This window comes from Lonchura striata, chromosome 7 (genome assembly GCF_050655825.1).
Source record: "Lonchura striata isolate lonStrDom1 chromosome 7, ASM5065582v1, whole genome shotgun sequence".
NCBI classification, from domain to species: domain Eukaryota; kingdom Metazoa; phylum Chordata; class Aves; order Passeriformes; family Estrildidae; genus Lonchura; species Lonchura striata.
Window position 1 is genome coordinate 568978 of NC_140709.1, and position 19219 is coordinate 588196.

Below are 19219 nucleotides of genomic sequence, written 5' to 3' on the forward strand. Positions count from 1 at the left end.
TGTTCATAAATTTACGAAGCTGTAAGTCTCACAAATTTAACATGCCAAACTGATTCACATTCATATTGAAAACATACATTGGCAAGAAGTCTGAACCTTGGAGCATACAAGGTTGTCCATCAGTAAGGACCTTTGGAAGGAAACTAAGTCCCCAACATTGAAACAGAGAGCTGCTCACTCCATGCACTATGTGAGAGATCAGCCAATGCATTAACAAGTACTGTATCCCAAAAAACAGCATATCCTCAGTGACAAACATTGTCTTGCCACTGAATTGTGCCATTTCAGAGACTGAAAAGGTCCAAACATCACAAGCATTTGGTAAACCCAACTATCCACAAACCCTTCAGAACAGCTCCAGTGCAGCAGAGCAGAGATCCCTTTGGCTAATCCCGACTGACAGGGACCTGGGCTGGTGGTGTTCTGTACCCCAGGGCTCTCTCCCAGCCTCCACTAGGAAACAAGCTGGCTGCACAAACTTCACATCTTCCACTCTGGAATTACTAGATTCAGCTAAGTTATGGGGATGCAATTGTAAAGGAGATAAATTCCAGCCTACAATATCTTTTTAAAAGTTCTGCAAAATGGATAAATACTTTGAAGGAACACCAAGTATTAGCTGTTTCCCAGAAGTTTTTTTCCCATATTCTGTAAGAAATCTTTTAAAAGATCCAAGTACAAGTGATTATTGCAACAAAAGATGTTGCAGAACAGTGGTTACTCATCTGTTGTCTAGAACCAACCAAAACTCGGTTCTGAAATACAGGTCAAGTGAGCTTAACAGTTTTGAATTTCAACAGACTAAACTCTTCCGTAAGGATTTTCACCTCTTATCTTGGTGTAAGAAATAATACAATACATTGCCAAATGTAAATCCAAAAGACAGCACTACAATGGGAGGGTTGATAAAATAAATGTTGTAAAAATTTACAAAGTTAAGAAGCCTGTGTAGACATCCCAAGTACATCTCTGCTCTCCTCCTGCCCCAGGCTGTTATAAGTTGCTGGAGCAGAGGCTCTGGGGCTGGTTGTTAATTAGTTCCTGGGCATTAGTAGCATGACATAGCAGAGCTTTCACATGCAGTATTTATGTTTGTACTAGAGAAAAGGACACACCACCCTTGAATTTCTGGACATACAAGGCATTTTTGCTTCCAAGATAAAAATCCAAGATTAAAAAAAAAAAAAATTCCAAGATAAAAATCTCCATTCTGGCTGTAATTCTGTGCAAGATGCAAACCATTTCAGTCAGCTAGAGGATAGTTTAAGTCTGGAGATCAAATCGAAGGCAGTCTCCGCGAGATCCTGTGCAAGGAGGGACACAGCCAAACACAATCCATGCAGCAGCACAGCCTGCCTCCCCTTCCTCCAACATGTTTAAGTTTGCCCACTAAAGACTTGGAAGTGAGACAGACACGTCAAATATTTGGAAAGAAAACCCCCACAGGCAGGTGGCTATCTGCCATGCAGACAACAGTAACAAGTTCTTCCAAAGGCCTGCTTGTGTCAGGGAACCTGGAGGAAGGAAGACCCAATTATCAGCTCCAAGAGAAGCAAGAGCAACCCTAGAAGTGATCTGCTCAGAGTTAGCAGTTCTTCATTTTGTGAGGAAGTTCATACAGACAGATGGCAGCTGCTGGCCTGTGGAACGAGGCCTTCCTGAGTGCTGCATAGCTGAAGGAAGGGCTGTCTGAATTTTTCACACCAGGGCATTCTTCTAAAGTGTGATCAATCAGCTCCCATGCACAGGAAAAAGGTCATGTTTATGCTTCAAAACACAGAAAGTGTCTGTGCAGCAGAGTCCTTTGTTTTCACCATGCTCAATCACATCACCAAGCGGGAGAACAATCAGTTTAGCAAGCCAGGATTCAGCAGACTCTGGGAAAACAGTTCCAGCACTCAGTGAGGAGCTGAGGATTCCAGGTGCTCCTGCAGCAGCCCCAGCGGGCCAGCCTGGTGCAGGGGTTTGTTATTTGGGTTGGTGCAGACTGGGCTTTCGTGCAGTCATTGAGCTGGAACTTGCACAGCTGCTCTACCTGTGAGAGGGGCACGCAGGCCTGACCAACACAGCCTCCACCACAAGGTCACTTCTGAATGGCAACACCTGACCAGGTGAAAATACCATCCCACAGTGTGCACTGCTGCACATAAAGCATATTCTTCAACTTTCTTAAAAAAAACAAAAAGCAAACCAAAACCAAAAAACCCTGGAATATTGCCACAGTAAAACATTTTTGTTCTGTTGCAGTATGACTCCTGTGACACATTGGGATGCAGAGAAAACAAAGGAAAATTCTGAAAAAATTGCAATAACCTGAATTATCTTTGCTATCAAAAAAAAAAAGTAACTTCCTTTAGTATTTCAAATTTCAGTCTGAAATATATCAATATTTATATTATAGGTTAAATCAATATACTAGTAATACAAAACAATTCAATATCACCATATTAACTAATACAATGAACTGTATCAGTAAAATAGTATTTGCTGTATTGTAACAAGGCAAGGCTTCCTAAATCTAATGCAGTTCACACCTCCTAAAAGCAGGACATTGTGATTCAGGGTATCTTCTTTTGTATCTATATTTACAACAGTAAATAAGATATTTAAAATCTACCCATTATGAAGAGCAATAAATGCATTAAGTTTAATTAAAAAATGTTATCCTCCTCTACTGAGCAACTACATTTCTACACTGGATCAATGCAGCAGCAGCTCCCGATGGACAGTGGGTGGCTCCATTCAGAGCACTCAAGTTGGCCAAAATAAAACAATAAAACTCTGTATCTCATCAGACAAATCCAGTTCCTGGATTCAGTGTGCCTTTCTAATTCAACACTTCTTCACTACATAACTTCAGGATTTTTTTTTTTTTTGCAGGGACGGTGGCGGGGGGGGATTTGGGTCTTTTGTTCTTGCAGTTTTTGATTTTATCTCAGTGGCAGTACATGACCTGGTGATTTTTTTTTCCTGTTTAAAAATAACCTGGGTTCCACAACTAAATTTAAAAGGTCTGAGTGTTGAAAGACTAACTATGTCAGCCTGAACAAAAAGCATCCCACAACAGGCAGTGCTCTCTACCAGAACTTCAGAACTTCCTTAAGAAGTGTCAAATTCTTGAGCCACAGGAAGTTTTTCTGCCAGTCTGTTTATTCTGTGAAAAACACTGAACTAGGATTTTTTTTCAAGTACCTTCTGGAAAAGAATGTATTTAATGACAGTGAAATTTCCCAAATTTCAGTGTATGCTGTTGCCATGATTTATGCTAAGAAACAAGAGCAAAACTAAGAAAACTCAGAATTTTCTTTCTTTATTTGATAGTCCAAATAACACAGAGCAAACAGGCACATCTCACAAGTCTACAAGGCAGTCTGAGATTTCTGGGTTCAATGTTTTTTCATCTCACATCAAAATACAAACATGCTCCCAGGAACAAGTGATGCATTGTATCAGTCATCTCACTGCCAATATTTTCAATTTCAGCTGTAATATGGAACTGGGTATTTTCATTACATTAGTTATGAGGACAAAGCTGGGTATGAAGGCTATGGAGCAGCAGCAGGTGGCAAGTTCTGTCAGTATACCTTTGATTAAGGCTGAATGAAATCACACCCCCAGGTTTAGCACTGGCTCACAAGCACCCTGGATAAGGTGTGTGTTACACAAAGGTTTGCTCTTGGTATCTTCTCCAGGCATTTCATAAACTTTGCCTTTCTGCCTGTAAGCTCTATGGAGAACAGACTTCCCTCTACTTCACAGAGAGGCACACCAACTTGGAGTTTAGACACCAGTATGATACAAATTAAATCTCCTTTCACAGCAGGCTGTGATTTCAATACTGCTGCATTATTTCTCAATAAGAATATAGGTAATTTTGTTTTTAAATAAAACATGATGAAAATATTTGCTGAGATCTCTTTCCCTATGTACTTTTAGATACCACACAAGACTTGAGCATGAATTAGAAGACAATTGTTGAACACCGTTGCATAAACACACCTGTATACAGAATGTCTCCAGTTAACAGTCCAGTGCTCCACATGTCCAGAAGCCACTGAAATCAGTTACATTACATATACTACCTTGGGCTCATTTTGCAAAAGATACTAAATGCTTCAGCTTTAAGCCTGTCACATTGACATGGAAGTTAAAGAATTATCATTTGTCTGAAATCACTTCACAGAGAGGTGAGTTTCTCTGGTTTTAGTTTTCACCAATCAGATTTACCCGTATTATAGCAAATGTGCCAATATCAATTCCCAGGCTACACAACAGGGAGTTTTGCCAAGGCAAGACAGTGAAGATCATGGGTTTGGAAAAGAAAAGGTTTCCTTTCAGAGCACCTAGGATGCCGGCTGCTGCCTTCCTGGGGAAGAGGAGAAAAATCCACCACATAATGGAAATCTCCCATTCACATCAGATTTCTAGCACAGACGGCATTAAGTAAGATCATATAGAGCAAACTAAGGGATAGATTAACTGCTTTATATTTGGACATGTATAATGCAAATGCTTTTGAGTCCATTTATAAAAACCTGCTAAAAGCATAGCCCAGATGATAGTCTTTGGCTTGCTACACCACAGACAGAAGATGAGGAGCTTTTGATAAGAAGAGAAAGACAGGAAAAGTTTTTGGCACCCACAGAAACAAACAGAAATCCAGAAATTTTTTAATGCATCTTCCTTGTTTCTTACAGCTGGACCTCATGGGACAAAAAGTCCGGCTGTTTGGCATCACACAACAACTTCTTCTTTTCCTCACTTGCTCCCACACCTCTGCTACTCCTTGTCCTACCTGCACTAGGAATATGGCCCCTACCTTCCTGCCTTCAGCCCCTCCACCTCCTCCCAGGACGCTCTCCCTCGTGCTCGTGCTGCCTCTGGAGGTGTCCCCAGTCAGTCTAAGGGCATTTCTTGCACCAACCTGATGCAGAGCCACCCCTACTGCCAGCCAGCACAGGTGCCCCAAGACAAGCAAATGCCATCAGGGCTCCCCCATGCACCTCAGGGAATGGCGACCCGCTGCCCTAAACTGCTCTGCACAAACTCAGCCAACCCTCATGGCCAGTTCATCCTACAGCCTGCACAGGGTTGTGAACCACCTGCCTCACACACCCCATAGCTCCCATAGCCACAGGAGGGTTTCATTCACTGCCCACAACCACCAACCCATGCAGAAACAGTAAATACGTTAAAAATCCCCCCACTGAGCTGTGATGCAGAATGCAAGTTTCAACTTGTGCACCTTCAAAGAATTTACAATAGATTCCTTTCTGCTCTTTAATAATGAATTCATCACAACACCAATCAAAACATTAGATCAACTATAATGTTAATTGAAGGTTCACAAAAACACACTGCATTTCAGTTAGAACACTACATGGTGGGGGGTTAATTTTACTTTTTTCTTGAATAATGGTTTAATGACTCTCAAAGTAACAACTCCTGGTTTCATTTTCTCCACTAAAATAAAGACATATTTAAAATTATTTTTGAAAGCAATTAAAAAGGAAGTTGACTGGTTTTCAATTCCTAGTAAGGAAATTTCTTACCTAGGTAGGTAAAATCTCTAAAATGCTGTGCAAAGTTAAAAAAAAGGGGGGAAGGTCTGCAAGAGATGGTCATGAAGACATTTTGGAGAAAACTAGAAATTTCTTTTTCTTTATACAGTAAAATTGCTTAAAATTAAAGTGGGAAAACACACGTATAACAAAAGCATGCCTTTTTATAAAAAGTCTGTTAAAATGGCACCTTGTTTAAAGATGCCATACTCAAAGAACTGATTTTTCCCAGCTTTCCAAAGACATCCTTGTTTTCCTGTAAGAGTGGGATGCAATGAAGAGCACCAGAAAGCTGAAGAGAGCCCCAGACATTCTCCAGGGATCCCAGCAGCCGCAGGCTGTGGCTTCCCGCTGGCAGGGAGGAAAGGCAAGGAGAGGCGGCAGGGAACTGGCCGGGCCGGTTCCCAGAGACACCGCTCGCTCTTCAGGAAGGAGGGCTGACTCACACCGCCCGTCCTGAAAGGAGGACAAGCCTGTGCTGGAGTCACCTCCCCGGGCCTGGACACGGTCCTGGGCCTGGACACATGGCCACTCCATGGTCGAGCACCATGGCCTCCAGCCTCCCATGGCCCAGCTGAGCCTCCGAGACACATCACTCCCAGACCCTTCTCCTTCAGCCTTCCCTTTCAACGACAGAGTCAGGGATTCCACTATCAAAAAAGAAAATAATTAATCTGTGAAAGCTATGGACTCCTTCCTTCCTCCTGAAATCCAAGCCTCTCTTGTCTGCCTCAAACTAAAGGAGAGAGGTACTAAGGGCAGCAAGAGGGAGAGGAGCAAATGTCTGAACGCTGCAGCTAGCTGCAGAGATTTAACTGACAAAACACTGGGATTTTCTTCTGTGCAAGCAAAGCTTTGGGAAGGTCACCAGAGGCAGTTTTTGGCTGTCTTTATCCACCTCCTCCCCTCCCTCTGCAAACCTCCCCCAAGCAGAATAAATGAGTATTCTGTTTGGATAAAAGAACATCAGAAGTTATCCAATGAACTAGGACATCTTGCAGGCCTTAGGAAAAGCAGCTGAGAATCAGCAAAGCTCCCAAGCATGCCCAGAGACTGCTCAGTGCCATCATCCCCTCCAGCTCCACTCCCAGGTTCTGCTGCCAGGGCCAACACAGCCTGCTCCTTGGGAAGAGCCATTTCCACAGGCCCTGGCTCCGGGCTTGGCTGTGGTTGTATGTTTATTCCCCATCTTCACCAGCATTTGAACTTCCTTGTTAACAGCAACATTGCAATCAAGGTGAAGGCAAGCAGCAAGTGATAGCTACTGGCCATGCCCAACAGCCCAGTTTCACATCTCGTTTCTGGTCACTCACACACAAAGCTATGCCAGGCCTTTCTCTTTTCCCACTTCATTACTGAGGTTCAAACTAGTTTAATTTTGGACTGGCAGTACATGCCATATTCCTAAGGATTTGACATCATCTTTTTGCTTGAGAAAAAAAAAACCCACAACCTGACCAAAAATGCTGAAAATTCTGCCCCGCACCTACACAGGTTCCCAGGGAGATGTCCACATGGTTGCTGTACAAGGTAGAAACACAGCTCAGGGCAGCCGTGTGTCCAGGGAGGCTGTGGAGCAGCTGTGTGTCCAGGCTCAGGACAGCCGTGTGTCCAGGGAGGCCGTGGAGCCTCAGTGCAGGCTCCGCACACGCAATGGGCCAGGCTCCGCACACGCAGAGGGCCAGGCTCCGCACACGCAATGGGCCAGGCTCCGCACACGCAGAGGGCCAGGCTCCGCACACGCAGCGGGCCAGGCTCCGCACACGCAGCGGGCCAGGCTCCGCACACGCAGAGGGGCAGGCTCCGTACACGCAATGGGCCAGGCTCCTCACACGCAGAGGGGCAGGCTCCTCACACGCAATGGGCCAAGCTCCTCACACGCAGCGGGCCAGGCTCCACACACGCAGAGGGGCAGGCTCCTCACACGCAGAGGGGCAGGCTCCGCACACGCAATGGGCCAGGCTCCGCACACGCAGAGGGCCAGGCTCCTCACACGCAGAGGGGCAGGCTCCTCACACGCAGAGGGCCAGGCTCCGCACACGCAGAGGGGCAGGCTCCTCACACGCAGCGGGCCAGGCTCCGCACACGCAATGGGCCAGGCTCCGCACACGCAGAGGGCCAGGCTCCTCACACGCAGAGGGCCAGGCTCCGCACACGCAGAGGGGCAGGCTCCGCACACGCAGAGGGCCAGGCTCCGCACACGCAGAGGGCCAGGCTCCGCACACGCAATGGGGCAGGCTCCGCACACGCAGAGGGCCAGGCTCCGCACACGCAGAGGGCCAGGCTCAGCACACGCAGCGGGCCAGGCTCCGCACACGCAGCGGCCAGGCTCCGCACACGCAGCAGGCCAGGCTCCGCACACGCAATGGGCCAGGCTCCGCACACGCAGAGGGCCAGGCTCCGCACACGCAGCGGGCCAGGCTCCTCACACGCAGTGGGCCAGGCTCCGCACACGCAATGGGCCAGGCTCCGCACACGCAGAGGGCCAGGCTCCGCACACGCAGAGGGGCAGGCTCCGCACACGCAGAGGGCCAGGCTCCTCACACGCAGCGGGCCAGGCTCCGCACACGCAGCGGGCCAGGCTCCGCACACGCAGAGGGGCAGGCTCCGTACACGCAATGGGCCAAGCTCCTCACACGCAGAGGGGCAGGCTCCGCACACGCAGCGGGCCAGGCTCCGCACACGCAGCGGGCCAGGCTCCGCACACGCAGAGGGGCAGGCTCCTCACACGCAATGGGCCAGGCTCCGCACACGCAGAGCGGCAGGCTCCTCACACGCAATGGGCCAGGCTCCTCACACGCAGAGGGCCAGGCTCCGCACACGCAGAGCGGCAGGCTCCTCACACGCAATGGGCCAGGCTCCTCACACGCAATGGGCCAGGCTCCGCACACGCAGAGCGGCAGGCTCCTCACACGCAGAGGGGCTGGCTCCTCACACGCAATGGGCCAGGCTCCGCACACGCAGAGGGCCAGGCTCCTCACACGCAGAGGGCCAGGCTCCGCACACGCAGAGGGGCAGGCTCCTCACACGCAGAGGGCCAGGCTCCTCACATGCAGAGGGCCAGGCTCCGCACACGCAGAGGGCCAGGCTCCACACACGCGCTCCTGGAGCAGGGTCCCAGCCCATGGCAGCCCACCAGGAACGCTCCCTGCTCCCAGACCCTGCCCTGCTCTTCCACGCCATGAGCACCCAAAAACAAAAGAGCGCAGCTGCTCATCCGCATCACCTCCACGAAACCCACCCAGACTCACTGATGTGACTGAGCATGACAGAAAAGCAACTGAGAGCAACACAGACTATGGCCACTAACAGGCTCACTACTCTGCTTTTCCAGGCAAGTATCACAAGTTCTGCTTGCTTTTCTAGGGGGTTTTCCTGTACCACGTTACACTAAGTACTAAACCTGATACTAAGTATATTACCCTGGTACTAAACCAAACTAGTCTACTGTTAAGCTCACTGAACTCCCTGAACTCGCCACTACTTTCCTGCAGCAAATAACCAGATGTTGCAGGACTGGATTATTTTCAGCACCACAATTAAGAAAAAAAAAAAACATAACAAAATTTCCCATAGATTCAGAACTGCTTTTGCTCTTCATCTGTACTAAATGTATTTAAACAATCTACATAAAGTGAAGCAGAAGTACATGAAGTACTTATTTATGTTTTCTGTTCATTTAAAATGCAGCTTTTCTCCAGAGTCTTTTCTCAGTGCATGTAGGTTTCCACACTAAACAGCAAACACACAGTACTAATTAAGATTACTATTATTTGTACATAGTATATGCTATCACCGAATATGAAAAATACCTCAAAATGCACTACAGACCCTGTTTTGCTATTGCAAGAAGCTTCTATAAAAAGGCAATGTATCCTACAACTTTCCTTGTTTACACTGTGTGACTGAATTTAACTGTTCTTTATAAAAGGATCCTGCATTACTATTGAAAAATGCAAACTCCAAAAGGCATTATCTTTTGACGATCTAAGAAAATTTAGAACTAATTATCTCCCCTCATAGAAGATGACTTGCACAAAACTTTGTCCAACTGTGTTTCAAAGCAGAACTTCTGGTATCAGTACCGCTATTTGTGCTGAATATCTGACAAGATGAAAGGGAAAAATAGTTTTTACTGGAAAGGAAAGGGGCTATCAGCTTTTCTACCTTAAATTAAAAATATTAATAGCATCTTATTTCAGCAGCAATAGAGAACTTCATAAGCAATTTCAACAGAAAAAGAAAGTTACTGCAACCTACCTTTCCGCAGTAAGGTTACATTTACTTACATATAACATTGTAATGTTTAACAGAAACATTACAGGATATAAATGCCAACAGAAAGCTTTTGCCCCCAACACACACTCCCTCCACTTTGAATACGATGAACATGACTGAATTACTGTCTCTTCATAAACTAAACAGGCACATTTAGTGGGTTCCCATATATATATCGCAATGAACAAACTATTTTATGTTGACCTCAGAAATACAGTTATTAGTTAAGGGGAAAACATTATCATCTTTGTCATCTCTTAATCACTAAACTCCAATTTATCAAAAATTGACAATGCTGAAAAAACTGAAAAGCCAGTTCATGCAACACTAGTGCTCTCAATCCAACCACACCTCTTCCTTCAAACAGTCGAATCTGGAAGCAATGACTAATGTAAAATTAACAGGGAGCGGGAGGCTGTTTAGGGGAAAAAAAGTACAAAGGTCTATGGGGCAAACAGAGGCACTTCAGAAACACTCAGTTGTCTGCTTGTGAACACTGGCGATGTCTCCTGAGCGTCAGCCGGGAGGAGAAATGGACTAGAGGGGGCTTGAGTCATCAGCTCCAGTTTTTCTGTGTTGAAACAGCCTGGGTTCAGCATCAGCATTTATTTTATTGCGGCAAGACTTCATTTCCCAGCTCTCCCAGCCCAAGCCACGGCACTAGCACTCGGTAACCGGCACCTGCAGAGCACTTTCTGCTCCCGCACACACTGCAGCGCGCCCGAGGCACGGCCAGCCGGCGGCACGGCCACCTGTCCCCGCGGGCCACGGCTGTCCCCCCGCACCCACACCCCGCACGGGCTGCTCCGCGACCACCCCGCGTGTGTGACCGGAGACGGGGGAGAAAACACCGCAAGAAGTTCCTACAGCCCCGAGAGCCGCGCTCCCGGTGCGCGGGCCGAGGATGCTCCGTGGCTCCCGGCAGCGGGAGCGCGGCTTGTTCTGCGGTCACACGAAGGGTGAAAAATTCAGATTTAAGTCCCGGGCAGGGAACACAGGGACGGCAGGGGGGTCAGGCACCCCCGGGAACACCAGGGCAGCAGCCGGAGCCGGGGACTCCGGGGAGCACCGGCGCGGACGCCGGGCCCCGTGGCCGCCCCGTACGAGCACACCGGGAGCGCAGGGCCCGGCGCTGCCGGCTGCCCGCGCCCGCTCCGCCGACCCCGCCATCCCCTGCAGCACCCGCCGTGTCCCCGCCCGGCCCCGCGCCCGGGGCCGTGCGGCGCTGCGGGCACGGCGAGGCCCGGCGGCCCTGCCCGCTGCGGCTCCGCTGGGCTCGAAGCTCCGGGCGCGGCGCCGCGCACACCTCGCGCACACGGCGGGCACCGGCGGGCCCGGGCTCCGCGCTCCCGCCCGGCGCCCGGGGCAGGGCGGTGGCACCTCCGCCCGCGGGGCCCCCTCCGGGCGGCTCCACCGGGCTCCGGGCGGCCCCGCGGGCGCGGAGAGCGCGCGGCGCGCCGCCCGCGGGTCCGCCCGAGACGACGGCTCTTCGGCCCCGATGCCCCGGCGGGGTCCGCCGCCTCGCCTGCCTCGCCTCCCGCGCCGCGCCCCGCCGCCCCTCGCCTGTCCCGCGCGGCGGCCCCGGCCCGCGGCCTCCCCGTGCCCGCACTCACCGCGCGGAGCGGCCCCGCGGCCCCGCCGGGCGCGCCCGCCCTACCCCGGGGTCTCCATGGTGGCGGCCCCGCCGCCCGCTCCGCCCGCCCCGCCCCGCCCGCGCAACGCGTCACGCTCTGCCCGGCCCGGCGGCCGCCCCCATTGGCCAGGCGCGGCCCGGGGGGGCGCCCCATTGGCTGCTGCTCCGCGTTAAACCCGCCAATGGTGGCGCGACTTGAGGTTGCCGTGGTTACCGATGCCGTGAGGGGGAGACGGCGCGGACGGGCCGGGACGGACCCGGGCCGGGACAGACCCGGGCCGGCTCCGCCAGCACTGCCCGTGGCCCCACCGCCGTGAGCCCTCGCGGTGAGTGTCCGAGCGATGGATGGACGGATGGGTGGATGGATGGATGGAGCACAACCGGTGCAGGGTGCCCGTGATGGCCGGGCGTGCCTGTCCCGCGCTGCCGGCCGCCTCCTGTCCCGCCGAAGGAGGAGCGCAGAGAAGAGCAGCCGGAGTTCCGGGGGCTTTGCCGGGCCCGTCTGCCCGTCACCCTGTGTCACCGGGATGGCCCTTCTTGGACAGGGAGCTTGGACTGGCCGGCCGCTCGTGGTCCCGTCCCGCCTGCCGCTCCTGTGACCGGCGTCGCGGTACCGGCAGAACGCACAGCCCGCGGCGCTGCTCGAACACCTGGGCTAACTCCAGGTGTTTGGGGACGATGGGGAAACGCTTTACATAGTGTTTTAATTTCCCACCATTTTAAGCTTCCAATAGCAGCCGAACTCTCTTGATGGCGTGTGAGGAATCATAGACGTCGAAAAGAAAAGCCAGTATCCCTAAAATCGCCGTAAAACATTTCAATAACAAGCTTTGGGCATGTTAAATGCTTGATCAATTTTTTGCATCCCATACCTGACCTAGACTTACCATCTCGGTGTGTCTCGGGAATCTGACTGGGGCCATTCCTCTCCTTCCAGCCTCCCGAGCAGATCGCCCCGGTGTAGCCCAGGTGTGACTGGTTTTCCATTTACTTATTCTCTCCTCCCACCCTCCAGCCCTGCAGGTACGATAGCGATCGACACTCTCCACTTCATGGGACGGTGTTGTAAATGGCTCAGAGGAGCCAAAAGCAAACGGCCACTTGAATCAGCAGCTCTTGCTGGCTCTAGAGGTTGTTTTATTCACCCTCTTCCCCTGTTGTATAGATGCAGATGGTGTAGAAATCCTGCTGTGAAGGAACGTGAAAAAGGTATCCACATGTAACTTGTGTCTGTTTTCCATCCAGCTCAGTTTTTCGGTTTACTGTTTGGTGGGGTGAACCACAGTTTTATTTTAGGCGTGAGGACACATGAACTCGTGTTGTGGTTTAATTGGTGCTGTGCTGATGCTGCAGTTAGAATTATGTCCTTGTTAGCCTCTGCTTAGGAGGGAACTGCAGGTAACAAGGAGGAGGTAGCTGAACATGAGAGTCACCTCTAAACTCGTCTGCCCCTTCTCTTAATTTCCCACTTGGGATGTAATATACTACATGGAAACTATTGGTAAGATATTTAATCTCTGAGGTTTTTGTTGCTATTTGTATAATTATTTATCTGTTGAATAATGCAATAGGAACTCCTACATTATGATGATATCCACATAGTAAACACTTGACAGCTGTAGCCAGGAGTCTTGAGTCCTCACTGCTCTGAAAAATCTCATGGTTTATACCATGTGAACTGCATATAAAATATGACGAAACTAAAATGGTGGTCTCTGTCTAGGAAATGGGAAACAGGAGCTGAGGGAAATAACAGTAGAAACTTAGTAAAATAGAGTAGCAGTTGTGAAATAAAATAAGTGGTGGAAGGGTCAAATGAGAGTGGAGAGCTGGAGTAAAGAAAAGATAAAATGTGAGTTAACTTGATCATGAATAAAGGGAAGAGAAAGCATAGGATGTGTGAGAGCTGTGACCTTCCTTAGCTGTAAGGTTGCTTCTACCAAAGGTGTACTGGATTAGTTAAATTGGCTTCAAATCAGTCTCAACTGGTTTTCACATGTAATTTGGGTATTATTATGCTGGCTTGGCTTTCACAGGTAACAGCTTTTGGGAAAGGAGGAAGCTTACTTGCCCCTCAGCAAGTGAAACTGTTCCTGGGCATCGCTGTGGGCAGGATGCAGGAGGTGGCACAATGCCATCCCCAGGCCTTCCTGGTTCTGGTGGCTCCAGGTGACCAGGAACAGGCTGCTCCAGGTGCCCTGCATCCCTGCGCAGCCATGCATTGCAGGCTCTGGCTGTGCTTTAGAGTTCCCCATTGGGGTGAGCTGGAAAAGGGTAAGAAATGCTGTTGGGAAGGAGAAAGGGATCTTGAGTCAGTTTGTTTTGGCACAAGAGAAGTAGAAAGAATTGAAAGTAATGTTTTGAGGTCCTGTCAGATTTGGAAATATGCTGAATGACTGTCAGTGAGGAAAAGCTGTTTCATTCTGTCTGGTATTAGTCATAGCCTCCTAGCTGGTTTGTTTTGGCACCCTGAGCAGCCAATACATTATCTAATTGACTGCCGTGTGTCCCAGTGCAGCAGTCCTGTCCAACAAGGATGACATAGGCTATGGAAAGGCACCCCATTTTAACTGTCCAGTTAAATGTCTAGCAAAGGGCTGCCTGGATGGTGATTCTTTGATTCCTTATCCATTAGCTGAAAGTGACCTTTGTCAAATATATGTTTAAATTCTTACATAATTTTTTAAATCGGCAACAAACAAGTCAATTTTATTTCTTTTCATCTTCTTCTGGATGCAACTTGCAAGTAAGATGGTCTGTATCATTCTCATTTAGAAAGCCATCATTCCACTATGTTTACAATTCATAGCAACCTAGTCTCATACTTTCCTTTGGGACTGTATGGTTTCTCTTGAGCCTTAAATCTGACCCTTTAAACTGACTGTGCTCATCTTCCTGTGGTTTAGATGGCAATGCTGTTAACAGATACTTGCTAGCTGTTTTTGCTGCTGTTGTGCTTCTTCAGTGTTTCCAGTCATTAATATGTTTTTCTGCTTTGTTTAATCTAGTCTGAAATCAATCCATAACAGAGTCTTGCTTTTTATATATATTCCACAGATGCTTACAGCCCTTGCAGAACATTGACATGTCTATCTTTTAATTTTAGTGATAAATATCAGTCACAAAAACAGTTTGCTATTTTTCTTGGTGGGTGTTGTGTTTTGTTTTTCTCATTTATTCTACTTTTTGTTTTGTTGTTGTGAATTTGGTTGGTTTGGTTTTGGGGGGTTATTTGGGGGAGGCTGAGGGCTGTGGTTTGGTTTCTGCTGGAAGCTATTTAATGCTACCTGCTTTAACTTTAATCTCTTCCAGATACTGAAATTATGAAGGTTTGGGAAAAAAAAAATACCTGGCGACAAGAGTGATGCTCATGGCAGGCTAACACAACACATGAGCAGCTGTTTAGTGCTCATATGGGGAGTTACTTAGATATGTGGGATTTTTGCATCTTATTAAAACCTACAATTTGATTTCAAAAAAGTTACTGCAAGCCATCGTGTTGATGTCACAGCAATACAATTGATTTTGGGTAATTTTGAAACTGTAGTTTCATTTGGTATAGAAAGCACTAAATGTTTTCCTGCTTTTTATTGTTTAACTGGGGAGGTAAGGCACCTAGCAGGTGTATTTCTGGGTTAAGGGGTGGGCTGGCATTTTGCTTTTTCAGTGAGGGCTTGTGGTAAGCACATTATAAACTTACCACAAGGCTTTTATAGAAACATTCTGTTTCAGACAGTGCCATTCAAAATTACTGCTCTGCTGTGGATAGATATTACTCTTTCCCTGTGGTAAAACAAAATATTGAGGAAAAATTATTGGATACTGGCCGGTTGTTTGCACTTTCTTTTCTTCTTGCATGGCTCTGAAGCATCAAGTAGGAGTATCTGATTGTAGATGGTGCACAATGCTCAGCTTGACCACCGGCCTTCCTTGTAGAGCCTCGTGCTCAGGCTCATGCCCAGCTGCCAAGGGAAGGACAATAATGCCCGTTATGATACTTCTCTCCAGCTTTCCAGTGCCAGCACCAGGATCCTGCAACAGTGCAGGGAGCTGCGTTATGGAATGGATCCAGCTTCCCCAGAAGCCTCCCTGGCACACTTGCCCTTATTTTTCAGCTGGATCCATTTTCCGGAGCACACCGTTGCTGCCCATAGTGCCTGGACCAAGGAATGTGCAAGCAGCCATGTGCAGCAGGAGTGCAGGCTCCTCTTTTGGCAGGAGTGGGAAAGGTTTTGCCCTGGATACATGTTTCAGCAGGATGGAAGAGGCTTGAGGAACAGCAGCTTGCTGACCTGCAGTGTAGCTCAGGGACCTTTCCTTGGCAATTGCACAAATCCTATCCCAGGATACTGTTTCAGCTGGCAGCATGGTCCCAGGAGTGAAGGTGCTGTGTGTGGGGCAGCAGGAGAAGGGATGTCCTTAAGTGAGCTGTGCTGCTGAAGCCAGCTAATGATGAAATCGGGTTTCATCAGGTGTCCACCTGTAAGTCAGGGTTCCTCCAGGATCCTGCAGCACCAGGAAATAAGCAGGCAGCTTGGCAACAGCCAAGAGAATGGTTTGGAGAAAAGATGGCAGGAAATGCTGATTTAGATGTCCAGTAAAGGCAAGGTCATCAGCAGTTGGTCTGTTCAGTGGGTTTTCAAGTCCTAAGCTTGTAATTGTTGTGTAAATAACCTTAAAAAAACAATCAAAGCCCACAAAGAAATAAAAAATCCCTCACCACCCCAGCTCTGGGCAATGCAGGTACTTCTATCTACTCAAGGACAGGGGGAGGTCTGCTAAAATCCTTTTTAGTTTCTACCAACTTCTACAGTTGCTGAAAAAAAATATTACCTATCTTCTTAATAGTTTGTGTATGAGGCTGGAAAAAATGTTGAGAAATTAACCAAATTGTAATATTTCTTACCAGGGCAAGGATACAGAATGTCAGGCTGAAATCTAGAGATACTTCTGAATAACACAAAAAATGTATATGCAGAAAGATTATTTGATTCATGTTTAAGGCTGTACATTTCTGAGGGCTGTGACTGAGAGGCCCCAGACAAGGATGAGTTGCTTTTTGTAGTAAGGTATCAGACAACATTGTGTGAAAATTTAAAGTGAAGTTGTGCCAAATGCTTCCCTGCATATAACTCTGGGAATTTGGCCTAGCAGAACTGGCAAAAGCTGTACAAAATGATACTGATGCTCCTGACAAAATAAGCTGCAGTGGCTCCTAAATCACATGAATTATCTGTCCCTCTTGGCTTGTCTCTCATAGGCTGCAGACAAACTTTCTGCTCTGACTCCCATTACACTACTCAGACAAAAATCATCTGGGCTGGCTTAAAGGACAGTGCACAGTTGGTGCCAGCACTACCTCACAAGGTCCCTCAGGTGTTTGCCCTGGATGTGTGTCCCACCTGCAGCTTGGGGTGGCAGTGATGTGTGGAGCTCAGAGGTGAGATGCAGAATTGCTCCAAAGTGTAATCGGAAGTGTGCAAATGGCTGCGGCTCCAGACAGCCACAGCTCCTTGTAGGTTAAACAGGGAAAAATGTCTTGGCTTAAGGAGAAACTGGACTTATTCAGAGTCGTATGTTCTTGAAGCACTAGTAAACTGTTCTGCCAACAACATAAACTAAGTCTGCTGACTCCTGCCTGCAATTCATTAGGAAATGTGTGCAGAAATTGGTCTGTCAGCAGAGCTGTGAAGAAGAGGATTCCAGCAGTGGGGCAGGGAACCCTTCCATGCAGATTTGGGTTTGTTAAGTAAAAAAACATCAGTAACAAAGCTACCATGAAAATGGGGTAGGAGGAAATACTTTAATTAAAAATACTACACAGAAGGCAACAGTCAAGACAGAGGCAAGTGCAAAAGGTGAGGACAATTTAAAATTACCTTTTTAATTCTTTAATTTTTCTTTAAACTCCCGTTTGTTTCCCTTCTTGCTTTGACAAAATCTGAGATCTACATAGATACAGAAAATAAAGCTGTCATGACTCTCAAGCTGTATTTCCAATTGTGCATTTTGCAGCAATGGAACCAAAATCACATTTGCTGGTTTATCTGAAGAGCAATGGGGGCATGACTTAACAACTGGAATCCAGATATGTTGCACCAACTTCTGAAACATTTACTTCCTTTTTTTTATCTGCTTGTTTCAACATTTTTTCTAAGTGTTCCTAAAGTTTATTTCCTCTTGGATTTTCTAAGACTATTCCAAGAATGGAGAGGAAATAGAATTCCCTTGTGATGTGCAGATCCTCAGAAAGCAAATGAGCTATTCCCTACCCCTGCATTGTGACAGAACAGCCCATGAAGCTGATTGTTTTAAGTGTTACTCAAATTGATCTTCCTAATTTGGATTAAGTTTTACTTAATGAGGAAGTAATGAGATTATCATAGACAAAAAGGACTATGTCTCTTTTGGGAACATACCATTTCTGAGACTTGACTTTATTTCAAAGAGAGCTATAATTCTTTCTTTAGGGGAATGTAAATTTAAATTACAATCAAACAATGGGATTTTTATAGAAACTGTTTTGACACCAAATGATAGAAGCATTATACTGTATTTTCTTCCTGTGGAAAGGATTGACTGCTGCAAGATTAACACGTTCTGGATGGGTGCCATTTTCAGATAGTTCAACTAGAAGAGAAAGGATCTGATTAAGGGATCAAGCTCATTATTTGTTTGTACTTCACACCCTACAATGGAAGTGAATCTTTGCCTCTTTTCCTTAACAATAATTAGGATCAGAGAGTTCAACAACTGCATATTAATACGCCTTTTTTTTTAAATGAAAACAAGCAATAGCTAAGTGATTAACATTAAACTTTAAAATCTTTTAAAAAGCCTTCCACAAAATGTTCAAGACATAGCCAGATATTCAAAAGAGAGCACTGAAAATAAGGGATTTTGAGTTTGGGGATTTTCCCTGGGTTTTTCTTTTTTAGGAAGCTCTGCTCTAATGTATAATCCAAGTTCCTGTCGATGTTGTGTTCGCAGTAAGTCTGTACTTCAGCTCTGGTTTTTTGGTGGTGTAGCCCCAGCAGTACATTATGTGAGCCACAGAGAGGATTGGCCCACCTGCTGCCACAGGATTCTGTGTCCTTCGTTTGCACAAACCTGAGGGGTACCTGCTGTACTGCCACTGGTGATGCTACTAAATTGTGTTTTGTGAAGGCTTGATTCATATTATTGATTTTTGCATTTAATAATGTGAGTGATTTAAAACATGCACAAGAAATTATGTTTCAAAAGGCATGTCTGGCTCATTAAGCATTGTACCTTCCTGCCAGATATCCATCTGTCCTTTAGCTGGGAGGGAAAAATGGTACTGGTGACCCAGATCTGCAAAGGTTTATGTATGCAAACAACTTTGAATTGAGACAGTGGAATTAGACTCTTCCAAAATCACTGGTTAAACTCGCTGGGAGCACTCCCTTGTGGAACTGGGGCCTGGACTGAACCTGACTCATCCCCAGGAGCAGTATGTGGCAGGCACCAGTCTTTGCTTCTTCCAGGATTGACACTGGGGAGTTTAATTTCTATTTAAATTAAAGCAAGGAGGATCTTGCCTCAGTATAGGATATTTCCATATGTAAGAATAAACATAGGTCATATACCTTAGACACCAGCAAGGGCTTACATTAAGAATGCACTGAAGAGTTTGGTTGAATTGGAAATGAAATCTTTTAAGAGAACATGTTTTTATTGCCTAAAACAATTCAGTGAATAGTGAAATACTAAATTGTCAAAGGAG

The 19219-nt window shown here is 47.3% G+C and overlaps 2 protein-coding genes across 15 annotated transcripts in view; one reads left to right on the forward strand and one right to left on the reverse strand.

Moving 5' to 3' along the window:
- Window positions 1-11564, reverse strand: part of PKP4 (plakophilin 4) — a 66984-nt gene extending 55420 nt beyond the window's left edge. For all 8 annotated transcript variants that reach the window (XM_085584813.1, XM_021543454.4, XM_021543453.4 and 5 more), the window contains exon 1: window positions 11453-11564. The gene's annotated coding sequence lies outside the window, so the exon portion shown is untranslated. The remainder of the gene's footprint in view (window positions 1-11452) is intronic.
- A 105-nt stretch (window positions 11565-11669) lies between these two features.
- CCDC148 (coiled-coil domain containing 148) overlaps window positions 11670-19219 on the forward strand; it is a 42302-nt gene continuing 34752 nt past the window's right edge. For 4 of the 7 annotated variants that reach the window (XR_014956660.1, XM_021543447.3, XM_085584822.1 and 1 more), the window contains exon 1: window positions 11672-11798. The gene's annotated coding sequence lies outside the window, so the exon portion shown is untranslated. The other 3 variants (XM_085584823.1, XM_085584820.1, XM_085584821.1) reach the window with 3 other exon arrangements.